The following is a 20676-nucleotide window of genomic DNA, read 5'->3' on the forward strand; positions in this document are numbered from 1 at the left end:
CTTCTGCCATGTGGTGACACAGCATTCCTACCTTCTGAAGGATGCAGCCCTCACTGGACAATCCAACCTCAAGCCATCTCTATCTTGGACACCTAGCTTTTTGGCATCCTTTGAATTATGCAGTCTGTGGTATTTTGTTAAAGTAGCACAAATGGACTGAGGCAGGGTGTTGAGGGAGGACAGAAAATTGTCCTATTTTCTTGAGTTGTAGGGTGTGTGTATTTAAAAGATGAAAGAAAGATTGGGACCAGATCATGGAAATGCTTCTACAACAAGTTAATCCTTTAGACTGTATTCTACAGAAGCAGAGAGCCAATGAAGATTTGGGGGCATTTATCAAACATTTATCAAGAGTTGATTATGTTCTGGGCTCTGTTCTAAGAACTGGGGATATGACAATGAAAAAAATGGGCCAATTCCCTGCTCTGAGAAGTTCCTTGGGGTAGGTGGAAAATAAGGACTAACCCAAGCAGCAGTGCATTCAGGGTGTACAAGGCTACAAGTCACAGAATACAAGACATAAAGATATAAATAATCTCATGTAATAAGGTCTGCAGGTAGGCAGTCCCAAGGTGAAAGTAAGGCTGATAGAAGAGAGTCCCAAGTGCTTTCCATTCTACTCTCCTCAGATGCTGGCTCTCCCCTCCCACACCACCTCAGGCAGCTGTGGTTCAGCTCCAAAGATAGGAAAAAAAAAAGGGGGGGGGGAGTAGCTATTTTGATTTTTTTTCTTTTGTTCCAGAGGCAAAATACTTCTCAGAAACCTGCCAGCAGACCTCCCTTTGCATCTCAGTGGCTGTAACTGGGTCACATGATGACCACTAGTAAGGTAAGTATTTGTCATCTTTGGTTGCTTTCAGGGGAAGTGGGATTTTCTAACAAGCAAGAAGGGGTTGGGTGTGACTGTGAGCAGGCAACTGATAACGTCTTCCATGGTTGCTCTAAAGAAAGATTAATGACATGCTCCTAGCTAGGTTGAACTGCAGGGTCCTTGGGGAGATATTTGCTTTCATAGGCCTGTTTCCTCATCTATAGAATAATGTAAAGTAACCTCTTTTCTTACTTTAATATCCTTCTATTCTCTCTGTGATTCTGAGAGTATATAAAAACAATTTGGGGGCTGGGGGTGTGGCTCAGGGGAAGAACATGTGCCTAGCATGAGAGAGGCCTTGGGTTTGATCATTAGCATTGCAAACAAACAAATAAACACTGACTGTTCCCCCTACAATTTGGGTAAGAGGAGCAGAAGAAATAGTGAGGGACAGTTTTGTTTGTTTGTTTTGATACCAGGGATTGAATCAGGAGTACTCCACCACTGAGCCACATCCCCAGCCCTATTTTGTATTTTATTTAGAGATAAGGTCTCATTGAGTTGCTTAGTGCCTTGCCATTGCTGAGGTTGACTTTGAACTCGTGATTCTCCTGTCTCAGCCTCTGGAGCTGCTGGGATTACAGGTTTGTGCCACTGCACCTGGGCAGTTTTTTAATCTCACAATATAGCCAAGATATGTGGTCTGCAGTACCTGGCATATATTGGATATTCTTGTATTCATTCATTCAGTCATTAATTTATTTGTACATATTAACCAATGAACAAATAAATAAATCAAAAAATCATGTGATGTTTTTTTTTTTTTTAAAAATTCTTTGCTTTGATGGTTTTGCAGTGATATATCCTCATGGAGGAAGTGTACAGTGAGGGTATATGTCTTACCCGATATTTATCCTGTGTCAATAGCCATTTTTTTTTTCCTGGTACCAGGGATTGAATGAAGAGGTGCTTTACCACTGAAATACATCCCATTTTTTTTTTTAATTTCATTTTGAGACAGGGTCTTGGTAAGTTGCCCATGTTGACCTGGAACCTGACATCCTTCTGCCTTAGCTTCTTGAATTGCTGGGATTCAGACATGTGTCATGGCTTTTGGCCAATATCCATTTTTTCTTCTTACCATGAAGACCTAGTCTTCAGTTGTGAGAGTTTCAAGTGGACTCCTGGAGGAATTACCACAACTCTCCCTCCATGTCCTTAAAAAAATTGCAAATTTGTATTTCATACAGTCTTAAGTAATGTTGAAATTAGAAGCTTGGAAATTGTCCTTGTGACTTTATAATTCCAAAATGAAATGTTTACTGTTAACTAAAGTGTTTTTAGAAACTATCTGCCATTGTGTTGAATATTCTTATGGCATTGATTTGTGTTGACAGTCATAAAGAAAAAGTCAAAAAGTCATGTTAAAATGCAAATGTATAAGATTCTAAGTAAATTATATAAGAACAATCTACCAAAACATTATCTAAGTTAAAGAATTCAAAGAATTGGCCTTAAAAGACTGCAATTGACAATTCATTAAAAATAGAAATAAGGAAAAATTTTAGAGATCTTAATTTCACTGTGTATTAATTCAGGCAAATAAAATACTAAGACCTTGGAAACTGACATCACAAAAGAGGTTGTAGAAAAATAAAAAATAGACCCCCCAAAGCATACATTGATGCTAACAATATTTAATAGAGCTACTAAAACATTCTTTCCTCTTAACCAAAGATTATCCAGTTAGTAAATTTGTTTTCTGAAATGATATAGAATTATCAATTAGGGATAAGGAGGACACTTTTGAAAAATGGCATTTTGGGGGGAAAGACCTATTTTTAAAAATCTGTAAATTTAACCCAATCAATAAGTGGGCTAAGGAAGTGAACAGACATTTCACAGAAGAAGAAATACAATCCATCCACAAATTTATGAAAACCTGTTCAACATCTCTAGCCATTACAGAAATGCAAATTAAAACTATGCTGAGATTCCATCTCACTCCAGTCAGAATGGCAATTATCAAGAATACAAGCAACAATAAATGTTGGCGAGGATGTGGAGAAAAAGGTACATCATACCTGGTGGGACTACAAATTAGTGCCACCACTCTAGAAAGCAGTATGGAAATTTCTTAGAAAACTTGGAATAAAAACTTCTACCGTTTGACTCAGTTATTCTACTCCTAGGTTAATAGCCAAAGGACTTAAAATCAGCATACAACAGTGATACAGCCACATCAATATTTATAACATCTCAATTCCCAATAGCTAAACTATGGAAGCAAACTAGGTGCCCTTCAACAGATGAATGGATAAAGAAATTGTGTGTGTGTGTATATATATATATATATATATATATATATATATATATACACACACAATAGAATAATACTCTACCTTAAAGAAGAATGAAATTATGGCATTTGCCTGTAAATGGATGGAAATGAAGAATATCATGTAAAGCAAAATAAGCCAATTTTAGAGAACCAAAGGCTGAATGTTTTCTCTGATATATAGATGCTAATAAGCGGGGGCTCTATGGAAGAATAGAGGTACTTTGGATTAGACAGAGAGGAGTGAGGGAAGGGGAGAGGGTATGATGGTAGGAACGAAAGTAGATGAATTGAACTATTACCCTATGTACATATATGTGACCTGTGTAACTCTACATCATGTACAACCAGAAGAATGAGAAGTTATACTCCATTTATGTATGATGTATCAAAATGCACTCTACTGTCATGTGTAACTAATTAGAACAACAACCAAAATCTCCAAATTTTCTAATGTATTTCCTAGGGGGAAGGAATTTTTGATACCTCTTGTTGTACTAAGGATGCCTGGCTGGCCCACCATTGTGGTAAAGCCTACAGGAAGCTTTGCCTGTACATACAGCCTACCTGGTGGTGAGGGAAGTGAGTTACTGGAAGAAAATGTCTTGCATATGTGACCTGTCGGAGATGAGGGACTGAGGTCTGTGTTGAGAAAGAGCTAAACTAGAGGGCTTGACTATAATTTCAAAGCCTAAATAGAGTCCAGATCTATTTTATCCTCATTTTATTTTCAGAGGCCAGGGGAAAATTTTTCTTTTCAGTTTTGGTGTTGGAATCTTGCTTTAACTCACTTTCAACTTAAAGTTTTTGCATTCTTTTTAACCACAAAATTATTTGTTTGCTGAAGAAATCTGTGAGTAACTTCCTTAGTTGTACATATGTAATAAGATAATTATGTGAGCAAACGATCATATGAGTCCCTTTTATACAGTCACAAATTATGGGAATGATATGTCTGCACAGAGTTTAAACTAAGGCAGTTAATGCTCCTCTGGAATTAGAATTGGCCTCCTTAGGGTTTGGGGGGCTAAAGTTCTCAGGATTTTCTGTAGGTCCATAGGGAGATAGAGATAGGTGCTGTGCAAATACAGACTGGGCCCCAACTTCCATTTTCTTTCAGACCTACACTTCAAGCAGTTCTTTCTCTTAAAGGAAAGGCTGTGACTGTATTTGGCTCCACATCATCTTTCCTTGAGTGACCCACAGGACAGAAGGAAATGCCAAATTCTGCTCAATGACTTGTTTTAGAGTGGGGGATTGAACCCAGGCCCTCAAGCTTGCTGGACAGGCATTCTACCCCATCCCTACTCACTGATTTTTGAGCCATGCACTGTTTCATTTACTCTTTCCACAAAGCTAAGGGGGAGCTGTCTTGACCTCACTTCACATGTGAGAAGACAGTATTCTACCGACACCTCATTAAGGCTCCAAAGGAAGTATTCTCTCTCCAGAATTCTCTCCACGTGTATTGGTTCCACCTTTGTAGTAATGTCTGCAGTAATAAAATGTCACTGTAACAATATTTTCATTAACGGAGTGCTAAACTTTATACTTTTGTATGTATGACTGGAAAATGACACTTCTTTGTTATATTTCTTAAATTTTATTTATGGGAATCAGGATAATGTTGTTATCAAGACATTTAATCTTGTACTATACAAAAAAATTCTACTGTACCAGATCATAATTTTTAATTAGTCCAGTATATCTTTGGTAATTCTATTTAGGAATACTTTGTGAGTGTGTGTATATATCCACTTGATCGTGTGTATGTGTGGTAGTGCGTGTGAGGGCAAATGATGACCTAAGCTAAGTTCATCCCTCCGTATCCTTGTAGGATTTGTTTCAGGGCTTCTCCCCTTCCCCCATGCCAAAATCCATAGATTCTTAAGTCTCTTATATAAAGTAACTGTAGGGGCTGGGATTGTAAATAAAGTGACTGTACTATTTGCACATAACCTATGTAATCCTTCTGTATAGTTTATTGCTAGATTACTTATGATATCTAATTGTTTTAGTCAGCTTTTTCACTGTTGTGACTAAAAGACCTGAGGAGAGCAATTTTAAAGAGGAAAAGTTTATTTGAGGGCTCACGGTTTCAGAGGTCTAAATCCATAGACAGCAGCCTGTGTTCTTTGGGGCTTGAGGTAAGGCAGAACATCATGACGAAAGAGTGTGGCTGAGGGAAGCAACTCACATGATGATCAGCAAGCAGAGAGAGATTCCAATTTCCAGATACCAAATATATGCCCCAAAGGCACACCAATGACCCACTTCCTCCAACCACATCCTACCTGCCATCAGTTACTCTTCAGTTAATCCCCTGAGGGGATTAATTTACTGATTGGGTTAAGAATTACAACCCAATCATTTCTCCTCTAAACCTTCTTGCTTGTCTCACACATGAGCTTTTGGGGGACATCTCACATCCAAACCATAACCCTAATGCAAGGTAAATCTATGTAAATAGTTGTCATATTGTTTCACTTAGAGAATAATGACAAGAAAAAAGTCTGTATATGTTCAGCCTGATATAGATGGAATTTGAGGGGAGGGGATTTTCCATCTATGGCTGGCTGAATCCAGGAATATGAGATGTTCTCTCTTGGTTCTGTTTGTTCTCATCTGGATATGAATACTTCATATAGTCCCATAGCTCTGACTATCATAGGTGTTTTTAGAGGATACATCCTATGTCACAAAGGAAAAGAACTGCAGTCCCTTCTTTTGTGACCTCTCATCCCCCACGTCATGACATTACTGAAGTGAACTGCTGAGCTGCCTGAAGTCTCAGGCTTCGGTTTATCAGGAGAGGAATGTTGCAGGAAGTGTCACTGGAGGAAGGGCTGGGTCCACAGTCAGGGCCACTCTGATCCACGGCCAGGGCCAGAGTCCACATTAGGAAGGACTTCTTTGACCCTTACGCAGAAATTTGAGTACATACATCTTCTTGGAATATCCTGGTGTGATTTTAAAATATATACAGGCGAGTGCCTTTTAAAAGAAAAAGGAATCCTAGGAATACTCTATGAAAAAACATTCTTTTGACAAAACATATACACAAAACTATTTTCAGGGAAGATCTTGTCTTTTCATACAATTTTATAAATGGTCCAAAAAAGTTATAAAGGAAAGATTTGTATTTTCTTCTGTATGTTATAGGATAACACCTATTTTACTATCTTATTAGAAATCAAGTGTAGTTTTTCCTATTAGCAAGAAATCTATTAAGCCAATTTAGCAAGAATTCTGCTACCCTTTATATTTCCTCTTATAATTTCCCATCCCCTGACCTCTCACTGAATGTCTCCCTTTGTCCTTGTGGTTTGTGGAGTTAGGTTTAGTTTTGCCCCCTGGTTGCAATACATTTGATGCTTATTTCATTAACCCTAAATGTAGTCTTCCTCACAAGTGTCAGAAATTCTTTTCTTTAGTGGTTATGGTGCCAACATTTTTACTGGGCCTCTAACATCTCACCCAGGATCCCAAGTGTTCACCTTTGAAGACTTGTCTTTACTCCGACTGGTGGATCATGGATCCCTTGGTGAGTCCTGACTCACCAAGTACCTGACTCCTGCACCAGTGCTCTGCATGACAATTCACTTGCTGAGAAGCTGCCTGTCTTTCTTGGTTTCACACCATGGAGCAGCCAGAAAAGAAACCTTCTCTATTCCTCCATTTTGAAACTCCCTCCACGAATAGCATTTTAAAACACAAGAATGAGCACATGAAGCTGACCTGGACTCAATTAACCAGAATCCTCCTTCTCCTGGCGACGGTGATTGGTTCAGGACAGTACATATGACCTGTGCAGGATTGTGCCTTATTTATTGTCTCTTAGCTCCAAATCCATCCTTCTTGCCTTGCTTTGAATCTTGGAGCTAATCCCTATAAATTGGGCTGCTGCTTTGCCTACTGGTAGAATGTGAACCTTTATCATAGAAGGCAATGGAATGACCCCTCGAGGCAATAGTGTCAGGAAGATGCTCACATTCCAGGTTCTGGTCCTGGGCTATTATTGCTATTAGAGTGGAAGCACAGGCACTGCACAGGGGAACTCCAGCTGTATCCTCTGACCACAGTCTCAGGTCAGGTACATTAAGTAAGCTCACATCTGAGAAGCTCTTAGAACAGTGCGGGACAAAGAGCATTATGTGACTATCACTATGCATTGGTTATCATCAGTTGAAAATAAAATAATGTGACTTTGACTGCCCAGCAGTCGTTTCCAGGCAGTTCTGCTCAGTCACACCCTGTGGCATCTGAGGGCTGCTTCTGCAGTCTGTCTGCACCCTCACATCACGGCAAGTTGCATCTACTGAATGGCTCTGAGCTGTACCCTGCTAAAGAGAGAAAAGATGAAGATGTGAACAGAGAGAGAAAGATGTGAGACAAATGAGGATGGAGAGAATTCTGATGACATTGTCCGACTCCTCAGATTCAGCTAAGCCTGAAGGTAACCTTCCAGTCACAGGACAGCTCTAGTCATTGTCTTTTTTGTTTTTCCTCTTAAGCAAGTTCAAGTTGAATTTCTGTCTCTTGAAAATTTTAAGAATACGAATCATGATATAAAGCAGCTTGCCATAAAAGAAGCAATCACTCATTTAATTTTTTTATTTTAATAATACCTTTACTTTGAAAAAGACAGGACTTTTATTTATAATCTCCTGAAGCCAATCTCTAAAGGCGTCTGCTATCAGCCCTCAATCATTAACAGAGGCTGCGGGCATTGCATTATACTGTCCACTAGAGTGGTACCTAACAGTCTGAGGAATCAGAAAGGTCCTCCTTCAGGAAGTGACTGCCCAATTGATCACTGGAGGATGGGTTACAGTTGCCCAATTCTAATAACTAAAGACTTAGAGATATTAATCTAACTATCCAACAAATGTTCCTGCTTCCTTTACTGATTGTGTACAGTGTGTTGTGATGGATATGAAACTCCCTAACTTTTAAGGAAATTGTATTAACTGTTTCTTTTATTTTCTGTAATCCAATGATTTGACATGTAGGGCCTTGCTAACCCTGAAGGGACAACCCTCCAAAAGCTAGAGAATTCCTAGGGATAGTAAAGTGAGCATATGTGTGTATGTGGCGGGGGGGGGGGGGGCTGGGGAGGGTTTGAGGGCCAAACCCAAGGACTCTGTACCACTGAGCTTTACCCCCAGCCCATTTTATTTCTGTTATTTTGACACAGGGTCTTGCTAAATTGCCCAGGTTGTCCCTGAGCCTGTAATCTTAGGATTCCGGAGTTACCAGGGGTTACAGGAGAAAGTAAAGGACTCAGCTGTGAGTCCACCTTTCAGATGCAAACCAACTAATCCAAGGTCAGGTACTAGACAACCAGGGCCAGTCCTATGCTCCAGAGCTGATTCAAAGTCGCCAATCCTAGACCAGCTTACCCTGCCTTGTCAGTTGCTGCCTACAGAAAGAGAGTTAAAGCTCTGGCTTTACTTCTCCCCTTCCTGACCAACTCAGGGTCTCCCTGGGTGCCCACACCTCCACTGCATGGCACGATGTGCCTCCTCCTCTTGAGATCTCTGAATATGACCATCCATCTTTTCTAGGCAATTATCTCCAGTTCTTTTGAATTTACCAAACCTTAAATTCTCCACCAACACTGCACATTTTACACCAGAGGCTATAATAGGGGAACGAATTCTTTCCCCCAGTCCCAACCACGCTTTCCTTAGTCACCCCACTGTCCTCATTAATAACTCGCCTTTACTACCCCAATCACCCCACATGGATCTCCAAGCACTGTGCATCTCCTGTCACTTGTTTGCATTCCTTTCACATTTCTACTGACTCCACTCTACTTCAAGATCTTCTGCTAGCCAGCCAGGTTCATGTTTTTGGTCCTTTGTTCATCTTTCCTTTCTAAATTTTTGTTCTCAAGAAGTTCAAATGATGTAGGGCTTCTATTTCCTTAACTGCCGCACTAATATGTTTTATCCCCTTATTGCATACTTTGTCTCTTGCTCTAGTTATCTGTGCCCTTATCTTTGCAATAGGAAAGAACCATACTTTAGTCATGTCTGTTTCTCAGCTCCTAGCACAGCACCTAGTAGATGATGCTCTATTGACTGTTTGTCGGATGCAAAGGAAAATCCTAGATTATGAACTCTCTTAAAGCAGGAACTGTTTTACTTCTTTTTGTATATTCTGGGATATATACTGCAAGACCCTACCTTAGAAGTGAGATCACTAAGTATTTGGTGAATTGCATAAGGCTGTAAAGTAAGAAGAAGAAGTAGTAGTAATGACTATATTTGACAGATAAAGAAACTGAGGTTCAGAGAAGTTAATGCTTTTCTGAAGGTCACCAAGTTAGTATTGAGTAGTATAGCTGAGATTCTCCAGGCACTATGCCATCTTCTCCAGAGTATTTCATACTACCCATCATTGCTAGGTAATTTTGGAAGAATCACTCAGCTTGACAGAAAGATTCTTGTATAGAAGGAAGATAAAGATGTCACTGGGAAGTCTCTCACCCAGCAGGATCGTGCTCTCCATTATGAGCATATTTTTGAAGCCCTCTCCATTTTCATAAGATTAGAAATGTATTGTGACCTTTATTGACAATAGATATTTGGATGGATTCCCAATATTGATTTAATAAAAGGTGAAGACTTAGAATATCATTGATGTATACAATGAGGAATTGGCAGGTTCGAGGAATTGAGCATTATTTTCTTGAGAATGATATATCACAAGTTGATCTGAATCTCTTTGCCCAGCATTTTTACTGTCTGAGTTGATTCTACATGTACCTCCCCCCAACCTTGGCAATATCTCATGAGCTATTGATAAATTATTAAACTCTGATGCAAACCCAAATGCCAGAACTGAGCAGAAGATGAAGTTTTCATCAGTCTGGTCAAGAGGCAGAGAGCAGGAGTTATTTGGACAGAGAAGATTTGATGTAAAGACTTGTTGACTAGGTACCAAGAACCTTTGACTGAAAGGCAGAAGAAGAACTCATGGAGTAGCAAATGCAGAAGCAACCATGTCCCTTGACCTGGGGGAACAAAGGAAGGAGGCTAAAATGATTAAAATTTGGAGACTTAGAGGAGGGGCCCTCTGGCATGACACACAGGTCTCTGAGGAGGGGCACTGTGGGGGCTGGGCTGGTGTTTCTGAGTCCCCGGGAGGGGGCCAGGGCTGGGACCTGAACTCTGGGGAGGGATCTTCAGACAGCTGGTGCTGTGGTCTCTGGAAGAGCCATGGAAATTACAGACTGGATTCAGCAGCAGCTACAGGAACTGCCTCCCCACCAGGCTGGAGAAGTGTTGTGGGGCCATTGCTTGGGAGCAGGAAGCCAGAGAGTACCAAGAAGCCCACAGCATGTGGACAGGCCCCTTCTCCCTTTTCCTGCATCCCTCTGTTGGCAGGGGGTAATCATGAGCCCACTGGCAAAGCAAAAACGTGATTTTCAGAGGTCCCAGCCCTAGGCAGGTATAGAGGCATGCATTTGGAACTGAGAGACAGTAGCATAATAATGACCACAGATGAAGATGAAGATTTTGCCATGTCCCTTCCATGTAATGGGGTTTCTGAGTATCACAGTATCATAAAGCTTAAGATAGTAGGTCCTAGAGTCAGTCAGATTGAATTTGTGTTCTGGCTTTGCCCCTTTCAACCTGGGTGGGTCTTAGGCAAGTTACTGAACCTCTCTGTGTCTCCTTATCTCATTCACTTTCCATATCTATAAAATATAGATAATATTATCTACCTTATAGGTTGTGGTAAGGATGAAATAAGTTAATCCTTAGCACTGAAAGCAGTGCTAAGCAGATAGAAAGGGCTCAGTAAATATTAACAGTTATATCTTACCAGAAGTGCCCAAACCGGATGCCCCAGCAGCTGAGTGCTCTCTAGGTACCCTCCATAGCTGGACCCCCAGAGCCATATACTGCAGCTGGTTTAGTTTCCAGGGCTGCCAGGTACTTTCCTGATCCTTTTCCCCCACGAGTTGAACCTCTCCCCTCCTCCCAGTGCCAGAGTGAATGGCTAATACTTAGCTTTCAAAGGGGAGGGAGGTCTTCGCCCTTGGCATTGAGTTTAACAGCAATCCAACGATTCCACATCTAGCCTAGATGTCCTAGAAAAATACACACATCTACTATCTCACCTGACTGGAGGACCTTCTCTCCAAGTCCATCAAATACCCTCTTAGAATCTACGTGTTAAATTGCTTTGAAACTGGAGGAAAAGATGGAGATTACGGCCACTGTCTACTTCTCTGCTGCCTCCTGTATGACCCTCCTCTCCCTTGCCAGGACTTAAGAGGTCTCCAAAAAGAATCCTCACTCACAATAGCCATCTGAGCATGTGGAAGGATGCTTTTCCTTTGGGAGTTTTTTTTCCTCCAGAACATACCTGCTTCCCAAGCTGTCTTCATGCTGCCAGGAGGGAGCAGAACCTGAGGCCAGAGTTCATGCTAATGTTTTCTCAGGGAGTCACACCCCAAGGTGGCAAGAGTGAGAGGACACACAGAGGGAGGGTGGAGCACTCCTGCACTGGACACAGCTGCAAAAGAAAACACTGGTATCAGAAATAGGTTCCAGATAGGCTGCATGGAATCCCTGTGCCTCTAAGCACACTATCACGGGAAAGAAATGAAATGAGCTTGTTGCTTCCTTCTGCGGCCTGTCTCTCAATGGCCAACCTTTGCTTCTCTTTTGCTGTGTTACTTGACCCTTTGGACAGGTGAGCTGTGCAGCACAGAGCCTCTGCTGTCTGTAAGCCTAATTTTGGGGTTGAAGCTGCTAGGACTGCTACCATGTGGGGCTCGGGGAAGGCCACGTACCTCTACTCTGTCTTCCTCCTTGGAAGGAAGAGAACTTCAGCAGTTCTGGGAGGAGAAATCACCAAGGTGGTGGCCAGAGCTTTCAACTGAGCGAGGGGCAGGTGGCACTGATCTAATCTGGGGATATAAATAAATTGGATTTGATATGTACAATAATGAGAAAACCAAGGGTGAGGGTCTGGCTCAGTGGTGGAGTGCTTGTCTAGCATGTGTGAGGCACTGGGTTTGATTCTCAGCACCACATATGAATAAATAAATAAAATAAAGGTCCCTCAACAACTAAAAATATATTTAAAAAATAATGAGAAAACCAGAGATTGAAAGTATGTGAAATACCAATGCAAATAATTGGGAAATGGGAAATTCCAAAAGGATGTGTACGGAGTATGGATTTATACAGCATGGGATATAGTGGCTTCTGTTAATGCATGGAAACAGGAGGCAGGAGACCTGGTCCCAGTTCCATGTCTTCTCTTATCTGTGGGATGGTTGGTGTCAGATCAGTTTCTTCCTGTCGCTGAGCTTGTTTCCTTATTTAAGAAATGGGAGACAATTGAAGCTATAGCTTTTGTCAGTTCTAAAATATATATTTCAAAGAGACAATTTTTCAGGAGTACTTGACATGCAAAGTCTTATCAAATTCTGCTATACAAAAATGAGAAATTATAGTCAAGAGCATCCCCAGAAGGAAACTTATTTTTAACTTAAAATATGCACCAGTGGGTCCCACATGAGCTATTGCTCTAGGAAGTCAGTCACTCTAAATTCTGGGTCTGACTGTTTTTCAGCAGCCAGTCAAACGAATGCCCATGTGGGTCAGTTGACACCATCTCTGGGCTGCAGCAAAGCTTCAGCTCTGGACTCTAATCACCTTGGTGCAGTCCAAGTACAAGTACTGGTGATCTGTGTAACCTTGGGCATGTTACTTGATCTCTCTGACCTTCTTTTTTCTTATCTTTAATGTGGGGTAATAAAGTAGTACCTATTCAGAGGGGCTGCTATGACCAAATTCATATGAAATGTTTCACATAAGCACATTTTCAACATTTTTTAAAAAATATCTTTAGTTGTAGATGGACACAATAACTTTATTTTATTTTATTTATTTTTATGTGGTGCTGAGGCTTGAACCCAGGGCCTCACATTTGCCAGGCAAGTGCTCTACCACTGAGCTACAACCCCAGTCTCACATTCAATGTTTATTAGTATTTCTTTTATTGTAAAAAACGAAGCAGTTAGATCCATGGATCCCTAAGACCCATTTTAGTGTTAACATTCCATAATTCCACCTTGGTTCATGGGTTCTTTACGAATACTAACGGAGCACTTCTTATGAATGTAATCCTGTACTACCTTGCCCTCAGGAAGCACACAACCTGGTCAAGACAGTCAGATGAGATGAGAAATGACACACAATAATCTCCACTTTGTGATAAAGAGTGGTAATATAACTGCACAGTGAATTTCTTTTTTCAGAGTTCAAAGACTAATGACTTATCAAGCACTCTTCTGGGAAAAAGCTCTCTGTCAGTGTTGGCGGATGTGCTGATGATATGTCCTTATAGTTCTTTAAAAAATTATTTTATAGATGCCCATTAGCATACGTTCAACTGATAACTAATGGGGTATTGTTGGAAGCACTGTGCACATAAGGGTTTCACTCAAAGCTTGAAGCACAGTAAATTATATATTATTGCTTAGTCTAACTGCTCTTTATAATGATATCATATTTCTAATGGAAAATATTAACATTAAAATTAATATTAGACTGGTGACTTGAGTTGAATTGAAATGGAAATGCTTTCTGTTGCCAAAAGGTGGCCATGGGTAGGTTTTTGGACTCAGCTAGTACAAGATACTCTACATGAGAAATAAAGGAATAGTGTCTTATTCATCCACAGCAAAATCTCCCGAACAATTCAGAGAGTAACACTAAATGTGAGTCCCAAAAATCCTATTCAATTTGAATTATGAAAATAGAGAAGAAAATCAGGAAAAGCACATTATTTCAAAAGTATGCTTGGGTTAGGGAAAAAAACTGTCATTAACAAGTGATGCTAGGCAAAATGGAAAAATCTGCAGTATTATTATGCATTTAATAAAACATGAAGAAAAGTAATTTAAGAAGGCTTAAGGCAGGACTCCCAGAAAAGTTTATTTTAGGAGATGCAAGAAGATGCTATTATAGGTTCCAGGGTGTTTGAGGTGGGAAGGAGGCTGAACTCTGATTTCAAACATGGTTCAAGACCTCAATTTGCCACTTACTGTTTAGAATTACCGTAGTCTCTCTGTGAGTTGCTTATCTATAAAACCGAAGGACTGAAAATTATCTTGAATTTGTTATTAGTGTTGTTTGTTTATAGTACTATCAAAATTTTATGTGCTCATAATTTTGAGAGCTAGTTCTACAAAGCTTCTTTGAAAAACAGCATCTTCTCCCCTGACAGTTCTCATCCTTAGAGGAAACTACTTCTAATTCCAAATTATTATTTTTTAATATTAGCCTCTGTATCTTTTAAGTTACATGCTTAGTTGCTAGTTTTTCTTATTGTGGCAAAAAGTACATGAGGTTTAGAATTTTAAGTACATAATTCAGTGGAGGTAAAGACATTCACATGACTGTGCATTCACCATTGTCTTTGCTCTTCTCATCCCAAACTGAAACTGGGTACCCATTAAACAATAATTCCCCAAGATCCCCTGCACCAATCCCTAGTAACCACTGTCCTCCAATCTGTCTCCATAGAGTATTTTACATTAGTGAAATTATGCAATTTCACTTTTTGTGACTAGCTTATTCCATTCAGAACAATGTTTTACCAGTTTGTTCATATTGTAGCTTATGTCAGAATTTCCTTCCCTTTTAAGGTTGAATAATATTCTATCGTATGCAAACACCATGTTTTGTTTATACATTTGTCTGTCAGAGGGCATTTGGGTTACTTCTACCTTTCAATTATTGTGAATAAAACTACTGTGAATAATATGGGTGTACAGTTCTTTTGAGAACTCAGAATTGGAATTATCAGATCATACGGCAACTGTGTTTAATTTTTTGGGAAACTGTCATACTGTTTTCTATAGTGGCTGCATTAAAATTTACATTCCTATCAATAGTGCAAGAGAGTTCCCCATATTCCCATTGACACTTTTTACTTTTTTAAATGGAACACTTCCTGGTTTTGTGTATGGGAACTATTGTGAGTTTATACTCAGAAGTGGAATTGTTGGATCAGAAGTGAAATTGTTGGAACAAAATGTTCAGGGAAGTGTCTTCTAATTTTCTGCTTGAAAGAGCCAGTCCTGTTGCCCTTCACTCTGGAATTCATCAAGAAAAGGTATTGAAAAGGGCCTGGGGAGAGATAGGAGATCTCAACGTTTGCAGTGTGTGTTCTGTTTGTATTTCTGGGTTCACAATACTCTCATATCTGTGCTGAATTTCCCCAAGTCCAGAAACTCTGTCTTTCTATTTCCAGAAAATAGGACTCCAGTATTTGGATGGGTAGAGAAAGGCATTTGGTTTGCTGCACAGAGTGGGAGAGAGTGATGTTAAGCTCTAAATCCTTCTTAAACAAATGTTACCCAATCTGCTGAAAGACCTGGCTTGTAATCAAGTAGTCTGTAATCCCAGTGACTAGGGATACTGAGGCAGGAAGATGTGAGTTGGAGGCCAGCCTGGGCAACTTAGTGAGACCCTGTCCAAAATTAGAAGAAAGTGAATGAATGAATGAATAAATAAAACATTACCCGTTTCTTCAATAGCCCTAGTTTTGTCCCTACTTTCAAGAATACCTGAAGTTGCCATCTCCTAATCTTGGGGATTTAGAAGTGGTACTGGGCTGCTTCTGAGCTTTCCCTGTATTGGTTTAGGATTGAGGTTTAAATCAGTTATCTGGTCAAAGACTACAAAATCTCAGTTTTTATGACCTATTCACAGCGTGGCGACAGGAGATAATTTTAATGATATTTCCAAATAGCTAAGATATATGATTTTAAACATTCTTACCCAAGGAAATGATAAATATTTGAGATGATGAATATGTTAATTAACCTGATCTGATTATTCCACAACATATTCATGCATAAAAATATCACACCCCATATATAAAGTTATTTGTTAATTAAAAATAAGAAACAAAAGTCATCTAAGTCAATTTCTTCTCATTTACCATTTTCCAACTTACATAATTTCGTTGCAAAGCAAAATGTACTCTTTCATTCTTTTTTATCTTGTGTGTTTTACAACAATCTTTTTTACTTTTATTTTTGTAAAATTTGAAGGTAATGAAAGTAAATATGTGCTCAGTCTTCTCCTTTTACCCAGAATACTATGTTTTCTGGTTTTGAGTCTCAGTCTAAAATGTGGATGTAGAATTGTGAGGATAAAAACAAAAACCAAAAACACGCCTAGTCTCAATCATGCCTGGCCGTGTTGTACAAGATAACAAGATAGGGCTGGGGCTGGGGCTCAGCGGTAGTGCACTTGCCTGGCATGTGTGAGGCACTGGGTTTGATTCTCAGCACCACATAACTATCAACAACTAGAAAAAAAAAGATAACAAGATATAGATTTTCCTGACTTTTACTAGGGCCTGTTTTATACTAGCTATTCATTTGCTTAGTTACATAGCTGTCATATTGAACAGGGCCAGAAAGTAGGATGAAATTCCTAACAACTTCTTCTATAGCTTATCTTTTCTGGTAAAAGGGATGCCGAAAAGAAAAACGTTAAGAGTCTTGGCTAAAAATGAGGGTTTGCTGTTTTAAATTATTTATTATCTCTTAGCCTCCAGTTAGTTTCAAATTTTTAATGTTTTAAAATCACATTTCTTTCAGCAAACAATAAGCGAAAGAATATATCTTTTTAAGATAGTATTTTCATTCAAAATACTTTCATGTTTATCCTTGGATTATACTAATTACATGAAGCAGGTTCAAATATTAAAAAAAAATGAGGTATCAAAGAGACCTAATAACCTTTCTAAGAATATGCAGTTATTAAGGATCTTTCTGGGGTTGGGACAATCTTGGTTTTCTTCAACTATCTCTACTTAGTGTCATAAGAACTGTCTACTCTCCTGAGAAGAGACCAATCAGGATGGAGATTTGAGGCAGAATTGTTACCATTTATAAGAAGCTCCTCAGCATCTATCAAGTACCTGACTGTATGCAAAATACTTTAAATTTTGTTATGATCTTCTTTCTTTACAGAATCAAACTAGATGCAGAGCGGTTAAGAAACTCGCTGAAGTGTGCACAGTTAGTAAGTGTGGGTCACCAGGTTTGGAACCCCAATTTTTCTTACTTGAAAGCTCAGGTTCTTTTCTTATTCAGCATCCTTTTGGGCCCAGGTCAACTAAAATAAAGGGAAATAGGTAATTACTGTACTGTGTGCTAGGGGGTACCAGCATTACAGTGCCTCGTTATCAAAGTGTGGGGAGTCTAAGATGCACAGCAGGTTGAGTGATCAAAGAGACATTCCTGAGCCTTGGGGAAATTGGAGTAATTTCCCAAAGAGTGCCATTGGGAAGGAGGGATGGTGGGTGGTGGAGAGATAAGGAGGGTAAGAAGAGATAAGACTAGAGAAGCAAGTGGAGGGGGTCGGGGGTGAAGCATAAAAGAATCTACCTTCCTCTTTTTTTAGTTTACTTTAAATTTTTTTTTTTTTTTTTTTTGTGGTTCTGAGGATTGAACCCAGGGCCTGGTACAGGCCAGGCAAGGGCTCTACCACTGAGCCACACCCCCTGTCCAAAAGCCTTTAAAATTCAATGAAGAAATTAGGATTATCCTCAAGCTAATGGAGAACCTTTTAAAGGTTTCTTGCAAGGGAGTGGTATGTGTACAGGTTTGCATTTTATACATGTCATTCTTGTAGTTGCAGAGAGGTGGAGGGCAGAGGGGGAGGAGTCAAGAGTGATTCTCAGATCTCTGTCTTGGACGAGTGGACAGGTGGTTCCATTCACTCAGCCAGGGAAACACCTCAGAAAACAAGTCTTTCACCAAATCTTGTGGAGTGGGGAACTGATTGATTAGAGCTGATTTTGCACAAGAAAAATCAGTGTATGTTTAGAAGTGGAAAGGTCTTATATTCGTGATTACTATTAGAATTCCTTAAGTCTTAAGACAGCTGGGCATCCTTGTATTCTTCTCCAGTTGAAAATCATGATTATTTAAAAAGTAAAGTTGGTTTATACAAGCAATAGTGGATTTCATAGATTGACTATCTTAGATGAATTTCCTTACAAAACCAAGTGAATTTCCATATACTCTTGGTGTGACTCCATCCTGAAGCCTTTCTAATGAAATGAAAAGGTGAAAATTGTAGAAGACATCAAATTCCTTGATGATCAATTCATTACAGTGGCTGTTTTTTGGTGACGACGTACATTTTTATAAAGGGCGAAAATGTATTTAACTTCATTTCCCAGGAAACTTAAGGCTAAGGCGGTAATTTTGGTAATGTTAAGCTATCTGGTGAAAACAGACTTGACTTATGACTCCATCTAATAAAGGACTTTCTAGGGTCCTTTGCACCACTAGTGTCCACAGCGTGGTTTATAAAAGTAGAGACCTTGGCTGTCACAGCACAGGTCCCTAAAGTTATGCTTATGGCTTTTGAATGCTTCAGTCCCTTCATTTTTCTCCCTAAGGGCCCAGATGCAGGTTACACTCTTTCTTGGTAAAGAGTGGGGATGGGGGTCCTCTGTCCTGCCTTCCACCTTTCCCGGTGAGTGACTTCAAGCAGTTTGCAGTCCAAGGGCGTTTCCTGGATCCAGATCAAGAGGGAACTCAGGGTCAAGCCTCAGGACTTTGTATTTAGAAAAAAGCATCTTTTGCCTAACAGCACTTCTCAAACTTGTCTCCGAAGGACATCCCTGATGCCTACCGGATGGTCTCTCTCGCCCAGCTACATTTATTTTAAAATCAGGCATTATTTTAAAAACGAATGCAAATGTTCTCTTCTACCTCTTCAGCTTATCCTTTTTAGTTTCACATTAATTAATTAATCAATTAATTAAAGTTCAAATTCCCCACTTCCACGAACGCATTGACTGTTTCTGCTCCAACTCCTCGGCTCTCGCCCCGCGTCCCTTTGCCAGACCCGGTTCACTACCTGGGTGCCCACTTGGAGGAGCCAGGGGATCTTTGAGTCAGAGGAGTGTCCTCCCCAGACCCCGCCCTCCGGCCACCTCCCAGGAGGGCGCCCCTCTCTGGGCGTCTCCGGGGACCAAGAGTCCGAAGTGCGCAGATGGCGATGGCTTTCACCCCAAGCCCCGGGGGCTCTTTGGGGACGCCCGGCTCTGGGGCTAGGGAAAGGCTGCGACGGGCCGCGGGGATCCTGGCGCACGTCTGCGGACTAGCGCTGTATATGAAAAGGTAACTGCCGCCCAGGTGCTGGCCTGCCGCGGCCAGGGCCGCCCCTTGCCTCCCGCCCTGGTTGCGAATGGCAGCCTCCACTGGGCTCCTTGGGCAGAACAGAAGGCAGCCGGCCAAAGCAGCCCCGTCGGCCCCTCTGTTAATTTGCTGGTAATCCCTAAGGGGAAAATCTCTGCCTTTCTTCTCTGGGGAACCGTGTTTAGTCGCCAGTGACCCATCTCACCTTCTCCAAGTGAATCAGAGGTGTCAATTTGGCCCCCAAACAAAGAGACCTGAGGATGTCCCAGGTTTATCACATTTGCCTCTGGAGAGTGCGAGAGTCAGGAATCTGGCCCCCTGGGACTTGGATTGTAAGTGTTGCTCCAAGTGTAGGGAGTAACCCTGGGAATGTTTGCTGACCCAGGAGAGCTCTGGGTTAGACGTGGGAGTCGGACAGCATGGGTGGCAGAGGGGTTTTATTTTTGTTTGATGTTTGTTTTTCCTGACATGAACTGGATGAAGAATGTACCTATGGAGGTCTTTCATGGAAATGAAAAAAAAAAAGCTGACTTTGAGATAGCATCTGCTATAGTTTGGATCCAAGCCAAGCCCAATTCACAGTTTATTTTCCTAGCTCCTTTAAATTCTCACTTTATGGCTCCTTTCTGGAGGATTCTTAGGGCACAACATTCACTCTGATAACTTCATAATCCAGCCCTTGACCTTACTGATTTAGATCGTTCGTGTCCAATACAAATACAATGCAAATCACAAATGTAAATTACATTTGTAATTTTGAATTTTCTTGTAGTCACAATAAAAAGGGGAAGAGGTTCTGGTGCACTAGTGTTTGCTACTTGGGAGGTGGAGACAGGAGAATGCAGCAAGTTGGAGGCCAACTTGGGCAACTTAGCAAAACCTTGCCTCAAAATAAAAAATAAAGGTTTGTAACTCAATGTAGACCACCACTTGGTTCAATCCCTAGTGCTACAAAAACCAACAAAACGATAACAACGAAAATCTCTAACAATCAAAAATCCAAAACAGGTGTGTATAAGTGGGGTGGTGGAGAGAAACAAGTGAAATTGTTTTTAAAAATATATTTTCAGCCTAGTATCTCAATTATGATCATTTTAACAAATTATCTGTATGAAAAATTTTGTTATTATTTTAATTATAAAAACTTGTGGGATACCACATGATTATTCAATACATGTATACAGCGTGTAACAATCAAATTAGGGTAGTTAACTTTTCCATCTCCTGAAACTTTTTTTTATAGAATGGGAAAAAATTTTGCAAATTATTCATCTGATAAAGGATTAATAGGCAAAATATATAAGGAACTTTGTAACAAAA

This window comes from Urocitellus parryii, chromosome 10, assembly GCF_045843805.1.
Source record: "Urocitellus parryii isolate mUroPar1 chromosome 10, mUroPar1.hap1, whole genome shotgun sequence".
Lineage (NCBI taxonomy): Eukaryota > Metazoa > Chordata > Mammalia > Rodentia > Sciuridae > Urocitellus > Urocitellus parryii.